This window comes from Trachypithecus francoisi, unplaced genomic scaffold (assembly GCF_009764315.1).
Source record: "Trachypithecus francoisi isolate TF-2019V2 unplaced genomic scaffold, Tfra_2.0 Lachesis_group4, whole genome shotgun sequence".
NCBI lineage: Eukaryota > Metazoa > Chordata > Mammalia > Primates > Cercopithecidae > Trachypithecus > Trachypithecus francoisi.
In genome coordinates, this window is record NW_022681469.1 from 103,313,653 (window position 1) to 103,322,950 (window position 9,298).

Consider the following 9,298-nt stretch of genomic DNA (forward strand, 5'->3'; position numbering starts at 1 on the left):
GTGGCTCCTCCTCCTCCGGACTCTCCCAAGCTGCTAGTGACACCCTCAAGGGACAGGACAGGCCCTGCGACTGCAGCCCAGGATTGAACTCTCCCCTCCCTGAGGATGGATTTCAACCGAGCCGCAAAAGTGGCTCAGGATGGGAAAACGGGTCACCTCATATTCCCTGGCTCTCTCTCTTGGGTCCAGGATCTGTTGGAGCAGATAGTTTTTAAGGATGATTAAAGTTACCTCCTGGCATTTAGTATAACAGACTTCGGACCATTTTGCCAGAAGTTTTTGCCCTAGGAGCTTGGGAAAACAGCTTAACTTCTCTGTGCCTTATTTTTATCATCTGTAAAATGGGAGTAATATTAATGTCTATCTCACAGATGTTACAGTGAGGCATCAGCAAATTTATACAAATAAACTGTAGAGTATATACTACAGCCTGGCACTCAGTAAGGGCTATACATGTGTTAATTATTATTATTATCTCACCACTTTGTGTTCAGACTTTTTGCACCCTCTTGCTATCACCTCCACCCCCACAGCACCGTGTACCACTCAAAATGGGAACAGCAGGCCTCCTGTGATTTTATTTACTAAAGGCTAACATTTATTAAATACTCAGTATGTGCCAGACACTCTTCCAAGCAATAAACATGTGTTAACTCATTTAACCTGCCTGAAATAGTTACTAGCATTAGCTCATTCTATAGCAGAGGTGACTGACGCACAGAGAGGGTAAGCAACTTCCCCAAAATCACACAGCAAGTCCCTGGTAGAGCTGGGAAGTAAACCCAAGCAGTCTGGCTCCAAAGTTGGTGCACTCCATCCCTATGCTTCCACTGCCCTCTCTTACTGGTCAAAGGAGATCAGTTCAGAGTCCACTGGTACCCTAGTAGGGACCCCCACACACACCTCCAGGGGTTAGTCTGGCCCGCCACTACACCCATTTACATATCTATATCTAGTTTCCTCCTTAGGAGGAGTTTGTTACAGATACAACATTTCAGACCTGAAATAGACTTTAAAGCCCACCTCCCAAGATGCAGATGGGGAAACTGAGGCCAGAGAAGGCGACACACTTTCCAAGGTCACACAATATAGAGCCTGGAGGCTTGCCTGGCAGGAATGGGATGTGTGACAGATACCTGGACTGTAAGGGAATTCAGGGGGATCCCAATAGCACACCATTCCCCCTTCCTCCTCAGGCCTCATAAGTCCAGCCACCAAACCTGGAGTTAAACTGACTACAGCAGCCATGTCCTCCTCTGAGTTGCTGCACCAAGCAGCGGTGGCCCCTGCACACAGAGGATGGCATCATCAGTCAGCACACGGGAGCGAGCAGTGACTCACTGGGCTAGCAGACTTCCCACATCTCTGTGCAGAGGGGACTCAGAGACCCTCCAGCCGTCCCTGTACTGTCCAAAGCCCGGCAGAGCCCTTCTGCTTCCCCTGGCTGAAGGCAACTCTGCTCTTGAGATGGGCTTGCCCCCCTCCAGCGTCTGGCCCAGGCCCACAGTGGGAAGCTCTGATGTCCCTGTGCCCTTCCCAACCAGCCCTGAGCAGCACAGGTTCCTCTGCCTCACATAAGCCCACACAGGAGTGTGTGGACAACCTACCCCACCTCTTCTTTGGGTCACACAGCCCTGGGACTCTCATCTGCCCCTCAAGGGGCTGGGGCCATCTGTGCCACCTCTTACTGGAATCTTCTGGCCACTCAGCATCCCTCCCCATTACAGGGCAGGACAGGCCTGGATACTAGAAAGGAGATGGCCAGGCTAAGTACATCACTCGCCTCCCCTGCTCTCCCCATGCTCTCTTTACCCATGACAGGGGAGCTGGACCACCCCTACTTCCTCCTCTCCCTCCTAGGGCCAGGAACAAGGGAGAGAAGGCTGAAAGATGAAACACTGCCCCCCTCCCACTCACCCCTCAAAGGGAGGGACAGAAGCTACTGCAGGGAAGGAGGGGAAACCCTCTAGAACCTCCTTCCTCCTCAAGAAGACCAGAGCCGATAAAGGGCACAGACACACTCCTGGGCCAGGGGCTCCTGACAATGGCAGGCGTGACAAGGTGACAGGAGTCAGGCCACCAGATGGGCCCTAGTGATGATCCCACTCGTGCCCTGCATTTCGTACAAGCTTGGGTGGGGAACCAGGTCCAAGGCAGGGAAGGGCCAGGCTGGGGCACCCATGAACGTTGGCAGTATCATCCCATCTCACTGGTGAGGCTCTGAGGCCCTAGGAGACCAGGAAACTTCCCCAAGGTCATGCTGCCGAGTCCTTCCCAGGGTCCTGTGAGGAGTCTTCTTCCATACTGGATAGTGCAGGGACCTTTCCTGACCTGGAGGTGTCAGGGAGTGCACCCCCTGGGCCAGCTAAGAGGAGGGGGAGGAAGAAGACAGAAGATAAATGCAGGGAGAAGAGGGAGGTAGGAAGGGAAAGGACTGAGGGAATGAGAGGAGGAGGGAGGGGAGGAAGGGGAACAGGAAGCCTGGCCAGAGAGAGGCACAAGCTTGTGGACGGTGTTCACTGAGCACCTACAAGGCAGGGGGTATGGCTTGAGGAGGAGTAGCTCTGCACTGAGAGCCTTTCACTTGGTGCAGACCCTGGTTAAGCTTCAGCCTCTCCTAAGTGAGCATGAGCCCAGCTCTGATGTGCGTGTGCCCATAGCACCTGGCACAGGCAAGACACATGAGTGCCCAGAAAACTTGGATGAGTGCCCCCTGGATGGATTTGGGAAGGTGATTCCAGGGTGTCAAGCAGCACAACAAGATATCAGGAGTTGGTGAGGTGGATGAGAGGGTGGAGGGCTGGTGCCAGTCTGTGGAAGCTGGAGGGTTGTTCCACCGGACAGGGGTGGGGCAATGAAGAGTTCTAAGCAAGGGAGTGGAGTGATCAGCTTCTCATTTAGAAAATATCCCTTCAAAGGCTGGGGAGCAAAGACAAGGGAGGAAAGTGCAGGCAGAAATGTACCCTGAGGCCCTTTTCTGGATCTAGGGTAGAGGTGATGGGGTACTAAGCTGAGCAGGAAGGCAGTTGGGATGGAAAGTGGGGGACAGAATCCAGAGACACGGAAAAATCAGACAGGAGTGTCTCCTTGGCCCATCCCCACCACAGGTGGCAGGAAGGAAATTTCAGGAGGAGGCAGTAGAGAAAGGAAGAAACACAAGATAGGACCTGGTTCACTACACAAGCCCACAAGCCTCAGATCAGTGGCTGGGAAGTTCAGAGGTGCCTAGGAAGGATACACACACACACACACACACACACACACATATATGTTTGTCTCAGTCACCCTCTGCAGTGCCCATTGATCAGGAGAGAAAGATGAGGGCAGCTAAGGCAATGCATGGAGTCTGTGGAGAGCTGAGATAAGAGTGTCCAGCTATCCTCCAAGGTCAACCCAAACCCCCAACACCACCTCCAGGAAGCCCACTCAGGCAGCACCTGCCCACCTGTCCTTTATGACCTTGCCCTCCTCCACTGAGAAGCCCCAGCCCTGAGATAAGGAGCCCCTCTCCTCTGAGCTGTTTCAGGTCTCGTCATGTTCATTGTGAGTTTCGAGTCATGTCTACAAACAAGGGGCATGCCCAGGTTTCCGTGTGGCTTCCCCACCTGTGGGCATGGGCACAGACTTGGACACAAGGGGTGAATGGTAAAGGGGGCTCAGGAACTGTTTGGCAGGCTCAAGTGACAGCAGTCAGTTTTTCAGTCCTGAATGCTGTCTCTAGGTGTCTTTAGAGTGGGGGAATCGATCACAGGGACAAAGCGGAGGCCAATCTGGTGGAGGGTGCTGAGGCTAGGCAGGGAGCCTCTCCTGGGCCTGACCCATTAAACAGATGGGCACTCTGAGCTCCACGTAGAATGGAGCGAAGTATCCAAGGTACCATCAGGCATCTCCAGCTATCAGCGCTAAGTCCCTCCCTTTGTCAACCTCTCTGACCATTTCTCTTTCCTAACCTTACAACCCAGGAGCTGGCAACCCCTTCCAGCCAGTCAGATCCAGCCTGTAGCCTATTTTTGTACGGCCAGTGAGCCAGGAATGCTTTTTACATTTCTAAATGGTTGGAAAGAATTAAAAGAATCATATTTCACGACACAGGCAAAATGTATGAAATTCAAATTTCAGTGTCCATAAATAAAGTTTATCAGAACAGAGCCATGCTCACTTGTTTACATATCATCTAAGGCTGCAGTAGGCTACACAGTAGAATTAAGCAGTTGTATATGGACACAAGCGTAAAATAATTGCTATCTGGCACTTTACAGAAAAAGGTTGCCTACCCTTGTTCTAGGTTCATGCAACACACACACACAACACACACACACACACTCTTTCCTCCATTCAATTCAATATGCAGCTGGACTTTTACTAATGAAGACCTTTGTGATCTTCTTTGGGCAAATATCTCTGAGTCCCTGGGTGTGCCCAGATCTGTGTGAGAGGGTGTGTCTCAACATCCATTTGTCTTTCTGGTGTTGCTTGTCACTATTGTACCCCAGCTCTCTGGCAGGTGTCATAGAAAGCCTATATGCCTTCCTAGCTGTGTGTCACTCCCTCTCTGTGTGTCACTGTGGGGGTGGCTGTCACCGTTTGCCTCTGACGGCATCCAGAGCTCGGTACAAACATGTTGCAGCTGAGGCGTTTCCAGTCTCCATCTTGCCAGGCGGCTGGACCACTAAGCCCAACTCATTCAGACCCTGGAATCTTAGATTCCTCTCCTCAGGGAAGGCTGAGGGTCTCTGAGGCCTCTAGGCCTTCCAGGGTAGAAAATCACTTGGTAGTCCCTGTCTGGGGCATCAGGCCCCTGCTCACAAACCTGACTAGGACAGGAAACTCATTGTCACCTCCAGTGTCAGCCCCATGGTGGGTGGGTCTCAGGCAAGCAAGGCCTGCCTGGCACCGAGCTAAGCTCCGGCTCTGCACTTGGCACATCTTGGTTCTGCCCTGTGGCAGACAGCACAAGATGTCCTCCACTTAATCAGTGCCAGCCCCAGGTCAATGAAATGCTTGTCCCTGGGAGGGCGGCAACCTGGGACGCTCCAGCCTAAGCCCTGTCCCCAGGAGAAAAGCCACCCTGTGGCCTTGGCTTTCTTAGCCTCTCAGCCACATATACTATAAACTCCCATGTGTGTATTTATTTATTTGACACAAATTGAGGGAGTGTCCCAAAGTTGATGCACAACAGAGAGAGGTGGCCATGTGAAAAGCATGGGTCAAAAGTGTTTCTCCAATCAATCCCTTGCCAGCCTGAACCTTATACAAAACAGGACTTAATGCACCACTTAGCCTAGATCAGTCCCAGTGCAGGAGAGGGATCCTTTCAGAGGCTCCCCACAGACACCTCCTCTCACCACACATGGGGGCAAACAGACTTTTGGGGGTCTTGCTCCAGACACCCAACCACCCATGAATCACCCATGGCCAAAGAGGAAAAGGACCGGGCCCGCCTCCATTGTCACCCCACACACACTTGTTGATGGATTGGTTGGAAAATCTGGCCCAGGGCCTGCTCAGCGTGTTCCATCTCCAATTTGTATGTTCAGATTTCGGCTTGTGTCCAAGCTGGTGCCTCTGCCTGCCCTCCCCAAGGTCGATGAGGAGCAGAACTTAGCTTAGGACTGGGGACTCCACCAGTCCTACTTGTACCCAGCACCAAACTCATTTAATTGGGGTCTCCTGATAAAACCTGGGTGCTGCCTGCTGCCCCTGCCCCCAAAGGTTCAAACATAGTTTTTCATCTTCTTGGGAATCCTACTGCCACTCAAAGCTTCTACCCTGACCTTCAGGATGCTTGTCTGTCTCAGGCCAGCTGCAGTCCCAGGGCAAGTTGCCCCCCACATGCTGCGTCCAGCCCCTTCCCATCCCCCAGCGCCTCCCCAGGGCCCCTCATGGGAAAAGCCAAATACTGTGTCTTTGGAGAGGGCCGGGGGCTTTGTGGGACATCGTAAGGCTAGGGAAGATAAAGGGAGTCTGACACACCTGCACTCAAAAACATAGAAATGGTCGGAAGAATTAGCAGGTGTCCACCCCTCACCCCCAGCATCTTCCAAAAGGGGGCTGAGCTCCATCCAGGGGTGAGGCTCCGCTCCTCAGCTCCACGTGAAATGCAGTCGGCTTCCTGCTGGGTTCCCTCCTGAGGGTCTAGCTGCATCCATTGGCTCCCCGGTCCCTTCTGAGCCCCCTAACCTGCCAAGGTCCCGCCGAGGATGTGGCCTCCGTCCCCCGCAGCTGCCGCAGGAGCCTCTGCCTTTAAAGCGGCCGGCAGGGGTCTGGGCGGGCCCACTTCAGCCTGGGAAGGCCGGTGTCGTTTCCCCACAGACCCCGCAGGGCGTTTCTTCTGGGACCACCGAAGCCTTAGCATCCCCAACCCCAGCCCCTCCGCGCCACGGGAAACCGAGACGACGCTCTTTTGAACAATCCCGAATGTGTCACCACAGAGGGGCATTCTACACTGGCCCCTACCGCAACCCCTACCTAGCACATTGCTTGCCCACCCCTCAAGCCCCGTGCGGACTGCGGTACCTAGCCCCGGGGGACTTTCCAGCCCTGCCTTCCCGATCCGCGTAGGTGCGTCCGTCCGCCTAGGGGTAGGGCGGCATGTCACTCCGGGTCCCTCCGGCCTCATGGCTTCCTTGCCCCTGGTCTCCCTTCTCCGCATCAGGAGGGGCGCGAGATAGCTAGGCCGACCCCTACCCCGGCAGGCTGCGGCCATCGGCCGCCCGGAGCGCAGCGCCAGACACTTGGGTTGGGGGGTGTCATCCTGACGCGCAGGAAGGGCGCACAGGCGGGAGGGGGCTTCATTTGGGATCTGGGAGGTTTGCCTGGCGCCTGCCCTCACCCACTCTCCGTCGGTGGAGGTCGCGGCTGGCGGAGACCGCCAAGCCAGAGGAGGGGATCCGAGGTCCCGGCTGGGCGAAGGTTCTGGAGCCGGGAGAAGACAGTTTAGGCGTGGAGGGGCAGCCGCGGCGGGGCGACCCTTACCTGCTCACTGCGGGGCCTGTCCGTGGGGCAGGGGCAGACTCCGCAAGGGACGCGCAGCCTGCGAATCCGCGGCCCGCGCGGCGCGGGGATGGGGAGCGTGTGCGCCGAGGAAAGCGCGCCGAGCCGGGTCTCTGCACCTGTGTGGCCGCGGGCGGCCGGGGTCCGTATGTCCCTGAGCGGCGGCGTGTGCGTGTGCGCACGCGGGGACCACGCTCGCCCGGAGCCGCCGCCGCCGCCGTCAGTCCCCGCCCGGGGCCGAGCGCAGCGCCCCACTTCGCCCGCCCCGCGCGGCGCGGCACGGCAGCCCAGCTCAGCTCAGTCCTGCAGGAGAGGCGCCGCCTCCGCCGCGAAGCCAGGCCGGGCGCTGGAGGGAGGCGACAGACCACCGCCTCCCCCTGCACACTTCGCAGTCTGGGGAGGGGGTGCTGCACGCCAATGAGCGCCCGGGGGCGGGGTTAGGCCGAGGGCTGTGCGGTGGGGGGCGCGGTGGGGCGCGCGGTGAGGGGCCAGGTGGGGGGCGCGGTGGGGGGCACGGTGGGGGCGCCGGGCTGCTCAACCTCACCCCACCCGCAGCACAGACCTGAGCAGGAGCTGCGGCGGGAAATCCCAGTGGCGGGAGTCGGGGGCGCTGAGGTGGAGGCCTCAGCCGCCTGTCATCCCCGTCTCCTCTATCTCTGGGCCTCCTGGGCTCACCACCCTCTTCCCACTCCCTCCATCACAGCCAGGACTAGAAAGCCTTCTTTCTTCTCCCTAGGTCCTCAAGATTTCCTGTGTATCAGAGCCTGTCTTCTCCTTCCTCCAAGAAGACTTCCTTACCAGGCAAGTCTCAGACCCTCCTTGGGCTCTTCTTTGCCCCTACCGCCCAGGTCTGGGAGGGTCGGCTAGTGCTGGGGTGCCTGTCGGGATGTACTCAAATGTGACCCTCCCCCCTCCCCCCGCCGGAGAACGAACAGAAAGGGGATGGTGGTGCTTACAGGACAGAGGCAACTTAAAATATCAGACTGGCAGGCTCCAGTCCCTGCTGTGCCACAGCTCTGTGAGCAAGGGTAAGTGGCTCAGCCTCTCTGAGCTTCAGCTTCTTCATCTGCACAAGGGAACAGCAGTACTGGCTCCCAGGACTCTTCACAGCAGCAGCAAATGAAAATGGTGCACTCACTCCATTGTAGTTTCTCCCTGGTATCACTGATTCGCCGATGCTGAATAAATTACTATTGCTACTGTTATTACAGTCCTGTCCAAACTCCTCCTAGTAGAAATGGCTTAATAAGGAGAACTACACAAATAAAGGTGGCCTAGCGGGTTGGCAGTGAAGCCAAAACTTAGCTGAGAGTAGTTAGCTACCCATTCCCAGGCAAGTTCTCACCCTCTGCCCACCCCACCCCAGCCCCCATCCCACAGCTGCTCCTGCCTGCCTCTGCCCTCGGTTTTTGGTCCCTGCCTCAGGCATCAGTCTCTTAGAGCATCTCAGTTCTGCAGCTAGGCTCTATTCTTGCCCATTCAAGTAAATTCTCACTCAGCTTCCCTTTGGGCCCAAGTTCTAGGTATGGCCACCTTGTCGAGGAGGCCTCAAGGAGGGGGAAGGAGGAGGGAGAACCCTGAGCCTTCCTTTGGGGTCCCCAGTCTACCAAAGAGGAAAGGACCTGTGGATGGAGAGGAATCCATATGGAAACTTGAAAGAAGCAATCTGAGGTCCCAGAAAGACACGTGGAGGTTCCTAGGTCCATGTTTCTCTTTACTGACCAATGGCCACTGACCCCCATTGACACAACATGCTGGTAGTCTGATTGTCTCATATTCCTTTCAGTCCAGGAAAGCTTCCTGGTGAAGGAGAATATCAGTCTTATATGTATCAAGAAAGAATGAAGAGAATGGAGAGAAGAAATAATGGAAAGAAAAGGGCCAGGTGCTGTGCTTAAATCAGACACAGACAGGACCTCCCTCTAATCCTGGCTAACCCCTTCTTAGCTTGTTGCCCTAACCCCTGAGAGCTGATTTCTTCATCTGCCTCCGACTCTGGTGTTGTGAAGATCAAATGAGATGCTGTGTGTAAAAGCTTTCTGTAAACTGTGAAACTAAGTGTGAGGGAAAGGAGGCTGCCAGGAGTCTCAGAGTCAAGAGGGACTCAGAATGCAGGACGTAGAGGGCATGGGAGTGAGAGGAAGGGTGGAGATCAAGGTCGTCTATGGCAGACCAGCCCATCCTGGAAATGTGGATGCCCAGACTTCCAGATAGAGGCCCCCTACTCTGAAGTTCAGCATTCAGTTCCAGATTTATTCCCTTTCCATACCCTTGGTTCTTCAGTTTCCACTGTGGGTTCCAGATC

At 55.5% G+C, this 9,298-nt stretch overlaps 1 protein-coding gene across 4 annotated transcripts in view; it reads right to left on the bottom strand.

Annotated features, from left to right (window-relative positions):
• ADCYAP1R1 (ADCYAP receptor type I) overlaps positions 1-7,346 on the bottom strand; it is a 64,934-nt gene extending 57,588 nt beyond the window's left edge. For 2 of the 4 annotated variants that reach the window (XM_033193280.1, XM_033193282.1), the window contains exon 1: positions 6,976-7,336. The gene's annotated coding sequence lies outside the window, so the exon portion shown is untranslated. Of the gene's footprint in view, positions 1-6,975 lie in introns of all 4 variants that reach the window. The other 2 variants (XM_033193284.1, XM_033193281.1) reach the window with 1 other exon arrangement.
• Between the last annotated feature and the right edge of the window lie 1,952 nt (positions 7,347-9,298).